General features: G+C 40.1%; 1 protein-coding gene across 14 annotated transcripts in view; it reads left to right on the forward strand.

The window, feature by feature from the left end:
- The window catches only part of tjp1b (tight junction protein 1b), a 73771-nt gene that overhangs the window by 32709 nt on the left and 23099 nt on the right, over positions 1–17963 (forward strand). Inside the window, exon 1 of one of the 14 annotated variants that reach the window (XM_086209261.1) lies at positions 2094–2259. The exons of 11 other annotated variants lie outside the window; for them this stretch is intronic. The gene's annotated coding sequence lies outside the window, so the exon portion shown is untranslated. Of the gene's footprint in view, positions 1–2093; positions 2300–10650; positions 10672–17963 lie in introns of those variants that run through there. 2 more of the 14 variants (XM_086209260.1, XM_086209262.1) reach the window with 2 other exon arrangements.

Consider the following 17963-nt stretch of genomic DNA (forward strand, 5'->3'; position numbering starts at 1 on the left):
TTACATCAAAGGCACTTCCATCATGTCAAAAAGTTTATGTCATGTATTTCCAGGATGGGCTTGCTTGCTTGATATATGTTTCTGCGTTTCCCTCATCTATTCATCGTTAGTACTTAGTGTCATACTGATATCTGGCCAAAGGCTTGTCTACAAAACTGGCACAGCGCAAAAATTGGTGTGTCCTTTACAGCATATCCTGCTGTTCATCATAATTTGTTTTTCCACAGGATATCTATATAACTGCCCTTGTTTTATCTAAGTCTTATGACCTTGGCCAACTCGCATTCTTTCATTCAAGATGCCCCCCCCCCTTCCGATCTTCCAATGGAATCTGCGGCAAGTCTCCTTACGTCAGCAACATTGCAGGACCTCTATGCTCCTCCAGCATTATATTCAGCCCCTATCTTCTGCTCTCATTAGTTTGAGGTAGAGGTGACGAGAACGGTCGCTCACACAATCTCAAAGTGATAAAAGGCACAATAGAGTGAATTAGGTGCCTCTAGAAGGCCTGTACAAAATATGAAGTACATGTGATACAGTCCTAAGAGTGGGGTTTGGTGCAGTGCACAATTTACATTCTACTGTACATTGATTAAATCTGTAAACCCCACGGGGATGAGTATTGAGCTCCATGACTGTAGGGTGGATTTTAGTTCAATCCTCTGCATTTTAAATGGCTTTCTGCAGCATGTCATTACTACTTAAGTAGCCTGCCTCAGCTTTTCCTATAAAGAGTTTATGTTTGCTGTAGTTAAAACTGACATCCAAATATATTTCTTCACTCTGTTTGGGGCATTGAAAACATTGCAAAAGTATCCTTCACATTTAGAGCCTATAATTTCCATCCTGCAAAGGTTATTTTGCAAAGAGCTAGAATTCTGAAGTAAACTCCAGTTTGTCTTGACTATGCACACTATGAACATACATTTAGAAGCATGAGGGACAAAGTATTTACTTAAAACTCAGTTGACCTGAAGTTTATCACCTTTAACTACTAAGACAAGAAAGCCTGCGTTTTCTTTTCACTGCTAAATAAAAATCATGTATTTGGCAGTATAGGCATCGACCAATGGGCATCTATTGCATCTTGCTGTAGGACCTTTACATAAGCGGCCTAAACAATCCCTACTTTTGTATGCTTAGCAAATATGTCATTTTAACTAAGTCTTGGTTTTAGGACTAAAAAGCAAGCACTGCTAAGCACTTGAAATGTGGTGTACAAATAGATTATTTATGTTTTCAAATACCGATTGTTGCCTGAGAGCTGTATAGCAGCACTCTTACAGAAAACTGGATAGCTCTCTCTACCATACATCAATTATTAGCTCTCTTCTATTGGTCAGAATGCTTACTCTTTACTGATAAAATGTAACTCAGTACCTCACATTCAGCAAAGCATACAATGCTTTGTGTGCACAATCGTTTGTTAGGCCTAGTCCACCAACCTGTGGATGCAAAACTTATTTTTAGTTGCCCATTCAAACTTCCTGCAGGGTAATCAAACATTTAAAACCTGGCATTGTAGCCTATCTCAGGTATGAGTTCATGAACACATTAAACAATGTGAAAATGGTAAGATCATACGAAATTTATAATCCAATTATGACAAAATGTTTTTGTTGCCCCTCTTAAGTCTCGTCGCAATAGTCAAAATAGAATGTATGATTTCTGTTTGGCAATATCAGCATTTAAAGTATGACATCTCATCTTTGTCTTATTTAATTGCTCTCTATGAAGATGTGATTGCTATAATACAAGAAATAATACTGCCAGTTATATTTTAGATGAACTGTTGTCGATACTAATACACTGAGCTTTACCTGATATATGTGCTGTGGCCTCCTGTAAAAGATTTAAAATGGATTTAATCAATCAATTTTTAAATAGATGGCAGTTTAATAACAGTCGCGTCCATGCCCTCATAGACTGTGGATAATGTATGGACAGCAGGCGCTGACAAAGCTCCATAGATATAATTTCACCCTCATGGACGACTGTTTGTTCTCCCGCTGGAATGGCGCTTGATGCTGCGGCTGCTGCTGCTGCTGCTGTGGACAGCTTCTCTGCATCCCTGCTCCGCTCCTCCCCCCTGCGGACAAACCGAAATGGATTCTTCCAGGCGAACCTGTCACTGTCACCGCGGCGGTGAGGCAGGCGAACTGAGCAGAGGGGGTGGGAAGGAAGGCTTCATCCACTGCCTGCCATTGCAGTGCGGCGGCCGCTGCTCTGGAGCCACATCAAGAGGATCTTACCTTTCCCGTAAGATTTTCACAAGCACGGATCATTGCTATTTCCTAAGGTGAATGTGTTTCTTGATTAAACAGTGTTATTTTTGCTCTAGCCGCAAGCGCTGACTGGATGTGTGTGTCCCCCTGTGGGTACAGCCGAGCGTTAACGGTACAAGTCGAGGTAACTTAGCGACCTCAGCGCTAGCAATATACATCCTGGCGCTATGCTAAAATGTTAGCTGGTCTCCCAGCATGCTAGCGTTTAAATTCATGGTACGAATGGCGATGTGAGGTGCTTTCATATTTGTGGAGCATGCATAAACCGTAATGTTAGGACACAAAATGTCCCGCTGTCAAGCTGTCATCCGGGGGACGAGTTGGCAACCGAGTCAAGTGCGCGGAGGTTTGAGGTACCGTTAGCTAGGACCAACTAGCCTAGCGACTGGAACAAAATGTCGGCCAGTAAGGGGTTGATTTGGTCAAGAGAGAGTATGAAGGGGAAGCAAAATACATGAAGTGTCAGACTACAGGATGCAAGGATAATCATGCGAGGCCAGCAGTTACAAAAATGGCACCGGTTGTCTAAGTTACGGGGAAGGTCAGGCGGTGGCTCATCTAGTTAAGGTGGTTAGTAAAATCAAAGTGGGTCTTAGGCGAAGCTAGTTAGCAGAACGCTAGCTTGTTAGCTGGTGTTAGTTTGGTGCCACAGTGGAAACGCTTACTTGTCCCGGTGGGTTTAGCATAACCAGCTGTCATACCTGCACCGTCATGTCACCTGTACGTTGGTGCTTCTCTAGTGGTTATCGTTATCAGTCTGAATATGGCCTTGATTGGCTTAGCTCATTGGAACTAACTTGTGAGGTTTTTCATCTTCGTGCCAACCGATGGACTGCGGTTAACACATGATCAAAAAGCTCCAGACATCACCTGTTGAATATTGATAGTTATCTTCCGATGGGTGGCTGGTTTTGGTTTGTAGTGTTATGTAAAGTAATTAGTGTTAGTTGTTGCTACAGCCTGCTACTGATGATGCTATCTTGTTGGTTCAATGGTACACAGACTGCTTTCCCAATGCCCCGACTACGTAGTCCGTGAGGAGTTTGTTGAGTTTTCAGCAGCTGTCTGCTTTTTAGCGGTGTACGATACCTGATCATTATCAAACTAACACGCAAACTAAGTGAATTAATTTGGCTTCTTTCTATGTATATATGTGGAGTAATTGCATCAAAGCATGTCATGCAATGGCCAACACATGGTATTGAATACATCTTCAATGTGGATGTTCTGCCGAAGTTTTGGTGTATTTTGGTACATGACAAGACAGATGAGTTCAGTCACAGAACAACAAGATGCAGATTATATGTATTGGTTGAATACAATTTTTTAAATAAAAAAAGATGGCTTTGCTGTGTAGTGGAGGCTTTTGGCAAGTATGTAGGCTTACATAGAGAATATCCAGCTGCCCAAGGGCAGTCATGAATGTTGGCCTGTAAATCATGTTGCCCTGAGCTGTCATGGGAAGAGCAGTCATCTGAGTCACTGTGGTTTTGGAAGGACAAATATGTCCTGATATTTTGCCCATTCAACTCAAATTTGCCTACAGTTTTGTCTCCTAAAAACTGTCTGCTGTAAAAAGCTTTTCCTGATGTTGCTTGTAATATCATGGCTATCAACACATAGAATACACATAATAATGAGTGTGTGAAGTGTATGCCATTCATATATTTAGAGAATTTAGATGTCAGGACAAGTTTTATCTTTTCATGAATTGTAGTCTTTGCTATATTAGGTGACAGGAGAGATCTAGACTTCATTCCTCCTGTACTCATACATCTATCAGAACTTTCTGCATCAGGTGGGTTTTTTTTTTTCCAAGTTAAGAAGGGCCCTCTGCAGTGATTTGCAGATTTATGATCACGCAGACATTATTTTTGCTTGTTTTATTATAGGTCTACCACTGTTTCCCCCCCCTTTTTTTTTTAGAGATTGAAAGCGATTTCTCAGCACCAAGAGATCTGGTACTGTTAATGTTTTGGCTGTTTTTTTTCACAACCAGCTGTATCCTGGATCATTGAAAAAGCCCTTTGTGCATCATAAGATTTTTGTTGGTCAGGCTTCAAATTATTGGTGAATCTTATTGTTTCATTTCTATATTTTGTAGTACTTGGATGCAAGGCTGTTGGTAAAAAAGGTGAAGTAGATTGATGGTTGCTGTGGACATTGAAAGGTCATTGCTTTGACATATGGCCAAGCTATGACTTACTAGGAAGCACTATTAAAAAACTCTGACATTAAATTCCATGTTGCCATAGTACAGTAAGTCCTTCTGTTAAGACGTGGCCTCTTTTATACGGTTGTGGCTCCAGTTATCCAGATGCTTGCTTGTATAAATGAAGTCCATTGTAAATCCCTAATTGGAAGATGTATGGAGTTATCAAAGTGAAAAGCTTAGCAAAATCTCTCCATCAATCACATTTCAACATGAACCCCCTTTTTCTTATGATGCTCAAACATCCCTTATCATTACTGCTGTTTTTTATTGGCTCCATTGTCATCATTTCAGTCAGTGTGACAGAGGGAAGACAGGGTTCAGGTTAGTGGCTCAGCTTATCAGCACATTCCTGCCCTCCTGTGTTCTCTGTGTGGGCCACTGATAACTTCCCCTGGGCTGATTAAGTGCTGGAACTGATTTCCTGCTCAGTGTGTTCTGGACACACTCAGGTTCTGGTTATGATCACTAACTCTGACAGCCAGTATCACATAGGAAGATTAGTGGGGTTAGCCGGCTTACTTCAGGTTTAACTCAGGTTTTTCAGTATTACAAAGGCAGTTCACTTTTCAGCAGGATACATCACCACGGTGACTTTATTTTGTGGACATAAGCTGCTCCAAGATAAGCAATCACAACAGACTGTACAAGCAACATACTGACCAGTAAATTCTGTCGGAAAATTATGTTGCATTTCCTGGAAGATGGCAAGCAACTCTTATCCGGTAAACTCTATCCACTTTCTACTTTTTTGGAGCTGTCTCCTTTCTTTTATTGCCATTTGTATGAAAACTTAGGTGTAGTACAGAGACTGATAAAGGCACCCAAGGCTCATACTCATTTTACCTATCAAATTGTGTATTTTACAGTTTGATTTGTATAGTTTATTTTCTTGCTCAAAAGCTAAAACACTGTTAAACACCATCAGCCATGATTAAAAATGACACTAATATTGATTTTACATGCCATAAGAATACATCAACAGAAAGCAAGCTGCTCATTTAATGGAATATACAATTGTTATAGTCATATCTACTCAAGCCTTAATAATGAGGCAGGGATATTGGTAAATCTATTGTGTTACACATTCTCAAAGCATTTTTTTTTGCCCGCTTCTTTTGTTGACTTTCGCTGCAGCAACTCTGTTGCTTCTAACCAGTTTAGTAAGTTCTATTCACCATATTTTATAAGCCCAGTTTAAACTAAAGATACACAAGACTAGTTGAAACCTGCAACTACTTCAACACATTGGTTGTAAAGCTGCTAGTATAAAACTGCTGCAAGTTTCCCTGCAGTCATCATGAATCTTTGGCTTGAACGGGGCTTCAAGGATTGTTGATGGCTCTTCCTGGGTGAAGTATGTGGCTCTAGACCTCTCTGAGTTGGCTGTTAGTCATCTGGTTCCAACACCTTCCCTTTTAAATTAGGGGGCTCACAACTAGAGTGCGAAAACCTGGGTCCACTCGACAAGTTGATAACCACTTTTCTGATACCACTTAAATGCAGTTGTAGTTATTTATTTTAATTCTTTAAAGATAACAGGACAGGAAAAGTTGCGTTGTGATACAGGGCCCAAATGTGGGACCCTGAATTAGACTCTACTGACACAGAGTCATTATTGAAGTGATGTATAGCTAAAATTGGTTTTAATTTATTTTTTAAGTGTTAAGCACATTAGGATTACAAATCAATGGCACAATTTGTGTGAAAATGTAACCTTCTTGACTAAAAACACATTACCAGTACACCAGTTAAAGTGCTCTACACACAATAATTCATCCACATATAGAAACATACATATTTCACACATCTTACTCTTTTGATAAAGATGAGGTAAAGAGGGACTAGTATTGAGTGCTCGCATAACATGTTACTTGAAGTGTTCATCTCAGCAAATACAAATGCAAAGATTGCAAAAATATTGGCTCTTGTTACCAAGTGAACAGTATTCTAGTGTCTGAACCCAAATGTAATCTTATCAGTCCTCAGATATAATGTTGTCAGCCCCGTATCAAATAAGATTCACCAGCAAGCTTCCCTCAGTGGAACAGTGAGTACAAGTGAGGTTTCAAAGGCTCAATGAACTCTGTGTTTGTGTGTAAACAGCCGGAACGCAGACAGTCTCGTTACTGTCCGTCAAGTGTTTTTCCCTCAGACATGACCATTGTTCTGTCCAACAGAAGCAGCGCTTTGACTGTATGATATTTTTTTCTGATTTTGTTATTTGCCTTGACCATCTTTGTGGCATTGTAGGGTTGAGTAAAGAGCCATCAGTGCATAAGTGGAAGCAGAAGTGCAACAAGGTGGGAGGTTCATTAAAAAAGGAAGCAACTGAAGTGAATTGTTGATATTTCAGTAGATATTTTTGCCCTGAGAATAGATTTCTGACAACTACACCGGATTAACACACCATTATGTTTTGTCAGAACAAACTAAATACTTTATGCAAATATGCTGCTGCAACAACATAATAATGCTTGAATAGAATCATTCCTCATCCAGCATTTGAAGTGGTTCTATTTCACTGCAGTGTTGAAAGGCGGCAGGGCAGACTGCTGTTAAATCGTCAAAGCTGAGAACTGAGGCAGTGTAGCATCTTCACGCACAGCCTTTAACCATGTTAACCAGTATGAGCACCAGTATGCTAAGGATAAAGTATGCTGTTGAACTTGGAGTAATGGCTTGGTTATGTACTGTACTGTGTGACAGCAATGACATATTTTTCATGAGTTTGTATAACAAATGCATAGAATTCCTACATTGTGACTGGGTTAGTGGATGAGAGAATGACTTTGGGCACGGCGGTTGTCTTTCCTGAAGTGAATCCTTGGCTTCGAGAACAGTCTCCTCATCATTTGTGTACAACTACAAAGCTGTTGAATGTTGCTGTATGAACACAAACAAACAAAGTGTTAAATGCAATGATTGTATCATTCTTGCCTCGAAGTCAGAGCAAAGCAGATGAGCTCCATGTGTGAATATGTCCAAAGAATCATGATAAAAGTGAACTGAACAGTGGCTGAAGTGCTGACCAGTAGCAATGCCCAGCTCTCTACAGCTCTGTACATGCCTCTGTCAGTTGATGCAGAAATCATTATTTTTAGGCTGTTGGGCTGAAGGTTGCACAGAGTGAAAACTATGTGTGGAATCTGTCACTTGTCTCAGGCTCTGCTCGAGGGGATGTAAATTCAACTTGTCTCCTTCTCCAGCAGTGAATTGGTGTCTGTCTGGCTTGTCCAACTTGATCATCATCCTGATTGTTAAGTGGGTTGGGTTGTGCTAATGAATTTGGGCGAAATACTTTTTTTTGGGGGGGGGGGTATTTTTTTGTCAGTGTAATTATATGAAAACCTGAGTGTTTTTTTTTTTTAATATGTTGTATGATTATAATTCTTAACACAAACAGCAATGAAGGTCTGCTGGGATATGTGGAAATAGCTTTTGCTCTAATAAGGTACTGTAACCCTTGCTACAATTGTTCCCAACTCGGGGCTTTAGTTGCTTTGGGGTTCTCAATTAGAGTTGCAAGGTTTATTAAATCATAATAACACTCTTATGGAAGAATTTATTCTATGCAAGTCTGAATATAAAAAGTCAATTTTTGGTCTTGTCTCAAAATACCAGGCTAAGATTAAAAGGATAATTACAGATATTCTTTTGGCATGGTTCACTCTCTCTCTCTCTTCATCTCTTTGTTTCTATAAATCTCTGTCTCTCTATCCATTTGACTGTCCATCTCTCTATCCATTTGTCTGTCCATCTCTCTCTCTCTTTCTCTCTCTCTCTCCCCCTCTCCCCCTCCCTCTGTGGACTTGGAGGCACTCAGATTACATATCCAGTACAGTTTCTTAGATATGCTGCATTAAAAAACATTTTGAAGTGTCTGTGATAGATTACTATATGATCCAACCCTGTCATGTTGCAGGATGATAAAATTCATACGATACAAAAGTCTAAATCTTCACATTTCCGATTTGTATTAATGTTGTGTTTTTACTATTGTAACAAATAGAAGTCTGATAGAATTACTAAATCAGAGCAAAAAAGTACAGTGGTGTTTTAATGAAAATCTATAAATGCAACTTAAAATGTTTAATGTTTTGGTATTGGTAGTAAGAGGATATGATTCTATTTCACATGAATAGAAGAAGTGACTCCATGCTGTCTCTAGAAATCAGTCAGGAGATTTGTGTCTGTTTTCCCACTTTCACAGCAACATCTGCCATCTTTCGTATGAAACTCAGACTTAATCCACTCTTGTGCTTCATGATTGTTAGGGGCTTCTTTAGTTGAGCCAGGGAGAGAACATGCCACATCTGACACCGAGAGCACCCTGCATGGGGAGAGAGAGTACAACCAAGTAACAGTGGAATTTATTGATGCCAAAAATGAAGTGCATGTATATCATATTTAGATCCACAGATTTTTTTTTTCCCCCATGGTTAAACCCCCCCCCCCCCCCCCCCAATAAAGGCTGTCTGAATTGATATAGATGCACCTAATGTATGGGAACTGCAGTTACATGCAGTGCTATGACTGCCATATGTCCGTATTTGTTCATGAACATGCAGTATTCTTGGTGTGAATGTTTTCAATTGATTGTCAGTCTGTGATTTTTGGTTGCATCATTCTTAATGAAATGTCCTAGATAATACCCGGCTATAGTATCAGGGTAATGCATGATATGATGATGTCATTGGCAGTTGTCCGTGAAGGTGAGGATAACCCCGGCCTTCAGTAACCACAAGACCATGTAGTACACCAAGTTTTCACTGGAGTGGAGAGGGAAAATGTAGTTGGAAGAAGGTGTTCTCACAGTCTGTAGATGTTTGACATCTCCTTCAGATGAAATCATGTTTGTGTAAATATGTGGTTCACTCTCTATTATCTGAGAATGGTTCAGCTTCAAGGATTAGTATGAACACTATTGACCAGTTTTTTTAAACCGTGTCTTGGGAATGCCACTTGTTTGGATACACAAAGATTTTCCACTTGACAGAACGTCTTCAATTTTCCTTTTTCCTGAAAGCTGCGTCAGTTGTTTTTCTGAATGATGCCACGTTGGTTTCTATTTTAAACGACGGGATCATACATTTACTGAGGCCACTGAGTTTATGGTGAACTGCACTTAGTTTCCCGAGAAACTCTTGATCTCAGTGAACTACATTGATTTTGAATGAAAAAAAATAGGCCTGTGAAAATATCAATAAAGTTGTAGTCAGTGGCTGTTGAATGTAATGTTGCCATACCATAGTATGCAAATGTACACCATGTGATTTTTGTCAGTTTTAATACATAGTATTTGGTGAAACCAGGACGCTGCTGCAACCCTAGTTGGATGCTACACAAATCTCACATGCCTTTCTGCTTTACTCTTCGCCTTTCTCCATCTTTCAGATCTTCTTTTCTGAGGCTGATGAGTTTGTTTTTATTTCAAAGTGTTTTGTTTGTCGTGGGGTTATTGTGTTAGTGGTAGGTCTTAAAAGATTATCTTGCTGTTGAGCTGATAAGATACAGTTAAAGAAATCCCAAATATAGTCATCATGTTTATCATTAACTGTCAGTGGGATGGTTGGTCATCCTCTGTGCAATGTCATTGACTCAATGAGCATAATTTATGCATTTAATGCAGCACACTGGGGGAGGAGGGAAGTAATAATGTCCCACACGCTGAGAGAATTGATGCTCTGGCTCAACACGGCAGCTTGAGGGTTAAGTCCGATACAGCAGTTTACACTGCGGATGGATGTTCGCTAGTACAGAGGAGTCCCATGCTGTAACGGAACTGCAGATCCCACACAGATCGCTGCCAAGCCAGAGGGGATTTGCTTCAATCCCATGAGCGTGTAAGGAGAGAGGTGGAGGGAGGGAGGATACATTTTGAAGAAAGATTTTGGGAGAGCACCCAGACTCGGCAAGGCAGAGGAAGCATCAGGATGTAGCTATGGGGTGTGTTTCATAACCCCTCACCTGTGTTCGTAATTGCAGTTGTTTCAGTGCTAAGAAAAGGAAAGAGAAGGTGGGGGCAAGTCCCTCTGGGCACTGATTGGTGCGGTCATGTACTGGGGCTTCTGATTTGCGCCTGCAAGAATCTCCTGCTGGATATACTGAGGAGAAGCCGGAGGTTGGAGATGCTTTTGTTTGTGTGCTCTATGGTGAGCAGGATGAACTAATGTGAGTACTCCTGGTCTTCTATTTAAACAACCATGTTTACACACTTAAAGTGAGCAACATGTGGTGGGTGTTTGTTTTACTGTAGGTGTTAGATAATGCAAGAATGTATTTCTCAGGGTTATCTGCAATTCGATTTAATGTTAATAGGTCTCATCTCCTGACCTTCTTATCACTCATTCAATGCTGCACCCCTCACTCTCTCATCTCCATTTGAGATCTGCAGTACGGTGTCCAACCATTTCATATGTGCAGAGTGTCACTTAACTCTCCTGGGACCCCCCCTGACTGGTGCTAAGGCACAGTTCCTCACTAGCGCATGAATATATTTTCATAAGCAGGGAAGTTCTAGCAGTTGTCAGCACTCACCAGCCCATCGTTTTCAATTTCTAAAATGATCGATCATTCTATTCAGCTTGTTTGCTGCTTCGTGGCCAGCAGCAGTGTAATGTGATCCTGTTGTGTTGTTGTTTTTTTTTTACTAGTTTGGCTGCGCAATATAAGGACATCTCTCATGTGACCGTGCAAATGAGTCTTGATGGCAACATTTCTTCCACGTGATATATACATAGACAGGAAATTTGCTGAAAGGCAAAAAAAAAAGGTGGATTTTCCATTTGGTGAGTTAATGTCTCAAGGCTATTCATTAGACTGACAAAAAATGTATCATAATGGTCATATGACATTAATAACTTTGCCAAGAATCTGATGCGTTTAGGTGTCAGTTGTTGATGACATACTCAGTCTGAAATTCAACTTTGGATGTAGAATAAATGCATTGTAGTGAAAACCACAATACTTCATTCTGAAATGAAGTGGAGTACAAGTATGAATTAACAGAAGATGGAAATATTCAAATAACAAGCACCTCTAAATTGTACTTAACTAATGTACAAAAGTAAATTTACTCTGTATATTCCACCTTTGGCCAAGATAAATGGGAGCTTGTACTTCTACTTCAGTTGCATGAGTGAGGTCTGTGTGTGAACTGGCCAACATGGACAAGAATGTAACCTTAACTTACCTATTTTGGAATGTGAGATTTTTGGTTATGTCAATCAGTCCTTTTAAGAGAAATAACATCTATAAAAGGAAGAGCTGTGTTTTTCGTCATCCTTCCAACAGAAGATTCATTTCATCAATTAAGTGTTCTCAAGTCCGTCTGGTTACAGATACATTTAAAATAAAAGATCACTTTGTACAATTTCTGCATAATTCAAAGTATATCAACATCAACATCCCACTATTATAAACCCCTTTAAAACCACATTTTGACTACTTACCTACAATTTCAATAAATGGACACAAGCGAGAAAGTGGATTCATTTTCTTTTTCTGCATTGCATCATTTGTTTCTGTCGACTGAAATACAAGAAGAGGTTATTAAACATTCTCCAGTGTTCATGCTGCAAGTTTCCCTTAAATCCCTGTTGCAGCATCACAACGACAGAATTAATGAGAGCTATTTTTATCTCCACTGCTCCCAGAGCGGTCAAAATTGAATAAGGTTGTGCTTATTCCCTAAACCATACCACAGCACAAAATCTGTTCTCTCAGTCAGAGAATGAAAGACCCCACCATACTGCCTCAGTTACACATTTGCAAGAAATATGATTTTGTTTTTGTGCTGAATAGAGATTTAGAGCGCTTGCACTCTGTAATTTTAATGATATTCCTAAATAAAAACAAAATGGAACACCAGCTTAGCTTCCCTCTGCTTGGATAGTGAAGAGTTAACACTGCAGTGATGGTATATTACGTCCCTCTGCTATTTTGGGGTTCAGATTATACTGTATTTAACTCAAAGTATGGATTGATATGAGATCTACCAAACCACTGTTTATAGTACAGCAATGCAGAGATGTAGTTGGCTTCCAAAGTCTACAGCCAACACTATCAAATATTCAAAGGATTTACTTCAACCAGAGTCACTGTGTCATGTACACTACCAGTCCAAAGTGTGGAAACACCTTCTCATTCAGTGTTTTTTGTTTGTTTGTTTGTTTTTAATTTTTACTACTTTCAACATTGTATACATACTGAAGAGATCAAATATATGATGCAAGATATATGATTTATGTAGCAAAGAAATAATTGTGAAAGAATGTTTTCTAAATGTTAAATAAAAATGTTTTATATTTTCCATTCCTCAAAGTAGCCACCCTTTGCTTTGTTGACAGTGCTACAAACTCTTGGCCTTCTCCCAGTGAGCTTCATGATGAAGTCACCTGAAATGGTTTTCGCTTCTCAGGTTTGCCTTGTCAGGGTTCATTTGTGGAATTTCTTGTCTTCTTAATGGGGTTGGGACCATCAGTTGTGCTGTGCAGAATTCAGCCTGGTACACAGCTGACAGCCCTATTTGACAACTGTTAGAATTCATATTATGGCAAGAACCAATCAGCTAAGTAAAGAGAAATGACAATCCATCATTACTTTAAGAACTGATGGTCAGTCAGTCTGGATGACGACAAAACTGGCTCACATGAGGACCGCCCCAGGAAAGGAAGACCAAGAGTCTCCTCTGCTGCTGAGGATAAGCTCATCCAAGTCATCAGCCTCAGAAATCACAAGTTAACAGCACCTCAGATTAGAGCCCAGATAAATGCCAGACAGTTCTAGTAGCAGACACATCTTTACATCAACTGTTCAGTCAGCCTGCGCCAGTCAGGCCTTTATAGTTGAATAGCTGCTAAGAAACCACCACTAAGGAAAAACACCCAGCAGAAGAGATTTGTTTGGGCCAAGAACCACAAGGAATGGACATCAGACCAGTGGAAATCTGGGCTTTGGTCTGATGAGTCCAAATTTGAGATCTTTGGTTCCACCCGCCATGTCTTTGTGCAATGCAGAGAGGCTTTGCTGGTGACACTGCTGGGGATTTATTCAAAATTGAATGCACACTGAACCAGCATGGCTACCACTGCATCCTGCAGTGACACACCATCCCGTCCGGATTGCATTTAGTTGGACCATCATTTATGCTTCAACAGGACAATGACCCCAAACACACCTCCAGGCTGTGTAAGGTCAATTTGACCAAGAAGGAGAGTGACGGAGTGCTGTGCCGGATGACCTGGCCTCCAAAGCAGTAATCAAAGCAAAGGGTGGCTATTTTGAAGAACCTAAAATATAAAACATGTTTTGAGTTATTTCACACTTTTTGTTTACTACATAATTCCATATGTGTTCATTCATAGTTTTGAGAGTCTACAATGTAAATAATCATGAAAGTAAAGAAAAACTATTTAATGTAAAGGTGTGTCCAAGCTTTTGACTGGTGGTGCATGTTTGTTGTTGCTAACTTTATGTTGTTAGGTTTTGGCTGGATTGGTAGTTTGGGTTCAGTTCATGCTATAAATGACCACACAATTGGTCATTTGGTTCTTTCTGTTACTGTAAATTTCATGCTTGTAAGGAATTTTGAAGGATCTGTGGCTCAGTGTTGGCTCACACTAATAAAAACGGTATGTAACAGTGTTGCATGATTTGGGGAAAAGGTATTACTGCGTACAGTATTGCAATTTGCAATTGCAATATAATAAACAAATGCTATCATTCATCTTCATGTTTGGTTATAACAACAACAATACCATTGTTTCACAACAAAAAAAAATCTTTTACAATAATTAAGCTATTCCAAGCAACATTTGTACAATACTGTTCAAAATGCCAGCAAACATTTTGTCAGCAAACATTACCAGTCCATCCAGATTTGCACATCTGTTTCTTGGGTTTAGAGTTCTGTAATGTGATCAGAGGCATTTTGGGTTCAGCACACATCACTAGATGTTGACTTTGACTTGATTAAGTTGTCATGAGGGTTTTTCATGAAAGCAATCATTGGCTTCATCATTAGCAAAATTTTTGGGTAAAAAGGCTGTTGGTAGACCAGTCTTTGACAGAAAATGCTTTTGGTGGTTTCATTGAATAATTGAGCCACGTCGGGTTTATGTACTGACACAGCTTCCCCGTCCTTCCTCAACTCTCAGCTGTGTGATCCATCTGTGTTGTGGTTCTGGCTCCCAAATTGCCTGGTTGTAATCCCCCCAAGCATGACCCAACTGATGGTGTGTCTATGCAGGGGAGCGGCTGCCAGGCCTGGCTCTGGCTTGTGGCACAAAGCTGCTGTTGGCACCAGGTTTTTTTTTTTTTGTGGCCATAAAGGAAAGGCACAACAGTGCTACAAAAACTCATCAGTCACTGGATGCTGATGCGACTTAACTCTGGTCGGCACACAGGAGCAGAGCAGCTTGCGCATCCCGACTCAAACGACGGGACAGTGTTCCTCTTGCTTTCTTGTTGAGATATAGTTATATTTCTTGTGTCACTCATGGAAAATGAAGAGTGAATACAATTATTGTTTCTTCTTTTCTGCACTTCTCACAAAGCATAGCACTTTTAATGGCAAGAAGGATGTGTGCGTGTAGCCAAATCTGAGGCTATTAGATTAGGGTGGGAACATCATATTCCTACTGCAATACATGTGACTTTTCCTCCCGAGATACAATATTGATGGACTGATGCTGATTTAAATAGTTCTTTAAAACAGCCGTTATAAATATTCCTCCATCATCACCTTGACTTGGTGTGTGTGTGTGTGTGTGTGTGTGTGTGTGTGTGTGCGCGTGTGTGTGTGTGTGTTTGTTTGCACTAAGCCAACACAACATTGATTCACCTCAGTTTCCAAATTCTGTGAAACTGGCATGCCAGTCCCATCAATAAATACATAGTTTCATTTTTGCCTTTTTTAGGGTTGTTTTATCTATAATTGGGTAATGTGGTGCATTGCAGTGTCAGTATCTTGTAAAATATCTTATCAGTGCAGGATTGCTTGCTGTATTGTAATCCCATCATTATTGGAGGTGAAGTTGCACCTTATCTTGACCTGCTTTGTTATTCCCATCCTTCGTTGTGATCTTCCCCCACTCGCCAAATTATTAAGTACACCAAGGTAAACCTCAGTAGCCCTGCAGTAAAACTTCTTTCATGAGGATTATGATGTATCAGATTTTTAAAAATAATCTGTATGAGCAAATTATTGATTTATCTTCAGATCATGTTGGAGTTTTCAATTTCTAGCACTGTTAAACTGCACGGGGTAGTATTGAGAGTTGTTCCTTAATAAATTGGCGTGTGTGTGTGTGTGTGTGTGTGTGTGTGTGTGTGTGTGTGTGTGTGTCTTAAATTAATTCAGCAACGTCTCTGTCTAAACCTCCTCCAGTTGAGAGGAACCTTCCAATGAGGCCTGAAAATGTCAGGCCACTTGAACAACACCACGCTGGTCCCCTCAGTTACCAGAGCAACAAGCTCGGCAGGAGGAGAAGGCTAAATTGCATCCCTTCAAAGTGGAAGGTGGATGTGTGTATTTAAGGGAGAGAAAGAGGGAGGGTGGGAGAAATGAATACTGCTGGACCCTGATTAGGATTTTTTTCCTGCCTAAATCCTGTTTAATTTTTACTCAATTTTATATTCATCCCGTCTTGCTCCCATTTGGGATTTTAATTTTATGGTGATTTATTTTTGTTGAATCGTGCATAATATGCATTCTCCTCTAATCACATTTTCCAGTCCATAAAAATCACATTTCCCAGAAGCCCACTGCAACACAAGACTGAAATGTTTAGACTTTTCTTTGTGTTAAGCTGTCTGAAAGTAGCTGTGTGAACTGGAAACAACTAACTACTACGACTGTTCAGTTTAGCGCTAAATAATGAACATTTACACCAAGTATATATTCTTTGCATTTTCACAGAGCTGATCAAGAACATACTGCCATTCAGCAAACATTCAAGTTAGACTCAAGGATTCTGTTTTCAGCAGTCTTATCTGCTGTGGATTCAGTGGCAAGGGCCAGAGAGGGTCCTCATTCAAAACTTTTTTCACATTCCTTTTTGAGTCCCACCATAAGATGCTTGAGGAGTTTATGACTGTTGCTGCTAAACTGAGAATGTCTGGGGCCACTTGTGGCGAGTTATTCAGCCGTCTGTATTCCCAGACGCTTGCTCACGTTTGGCACTCTGCCGACAGATCCTGACAGACATAAGGACTCTGTCTTTAGAGTCCTGGCTGGTTAAACAACAAACAGGATAGTAACTGTTGTAAAGTCAGCCAAAGGTACTGCCTCAGCCTGCGCTTCTCTACCATTTAAAAAAAACACACAAAAAAAACAGTAGGGATTTGTTACCCTCAAAGATGAATAAGGTTATTTCTCATTATAAAGATTTAGCCTGTGGTGCCTCCAAGAGTAACACGTCTTTATCACTCTATGGAACTTGTTAGCCATAGCATTTAGCAGGTTGTCATGTTAAAATTAGTGTGTGTTTAACTTCAACATTGAGCTGTACTGACACCTGCTAGATGTTTTGGGTTTGGAGCTGCCAGCAGGGTGGAAATGATGTCAACCCAAGGACTGTAACCGACACTGTTGTTAATGATAAATCATCTTTCATTACGCTGTTAGGAGTAGCAACGTGACATCAAGCCTCCCAGTGTGTTTCCTGCTAAGTTAGTCATACTGCAAGTGCTGAGAAATTACCAGCAAAGCAGGTGGTAAATAAAGTGATAGACCTACCTATTAAGTTGACCGCTTGAGGATCTATTTACATGACGAATGAGGGCTGTGATGTGTGTTTTAGTTCGCTCCAAGGGATGGACCTGATAGTATTTTCTGTGCAGTAATGGGTTGCCTAATGTGTTGCGAGATTGCGGTGGAGGTCAAATGATGTAGAAGCTGAGATAAGAAGCTGTAAGGCATAGAGGACGAGTCTGACCTACCAGCTGAAGGAGTCGACCTTCAGCTTAGACTTCCGTGATGATTAATGTGATGGAGGTCGTGCTTGAATTTCACTCAAACTCTGTCAGAGTGGCCTCAATTGTATCTAACACAGTTTTTATCATTGTAGCTGTTGTATTGAGAAGAGTAATCATGGCATCGCGTATTGTTAGCCCATTGTGGAGAAGTGTCACCTACTTGTTGGAGTGGCAATTCAAATCAAGGGCAGCGCAGCACTACAATGTGTGTTTCAGTGTAAATGAGCAACATCAAAACTTGAAACCAACTGAATATCCTGCTGAGTCCAGACCTCAAAGGGAAAAGTGACAGTTGGGATCCTCATTGAAACCTGACATGGAACTAGTTTGTAATCAAATTCTGCTGTATTTAGAAATGTTTCTGGTTTCAGACTAGCCATTTAATGTTCCTTGTATGAGCTTTCTTAACTTTTTTTAACAATCCAGGAGTGAACCTAATAATTAAACCAAAATATAATATAAAGTGTGCTATTTTAAATGAACTT

The sequence above is a fragment of the Aulostomus chinensis genome, chromosome 7 (assembly GCF_037954235.1).
Source record: "Aulostomus chinensis isolate RoL2024-O1b breed Wild chromosome 7, RoL_Achi_v1.0, whole genome shotgun sequence".
NCBI lineage: Eukaryota > Metazoa > Chordata > Actinopteri > Syngnathiformes > Aulostomidae > Aulostomus > Aulostomus chinensis.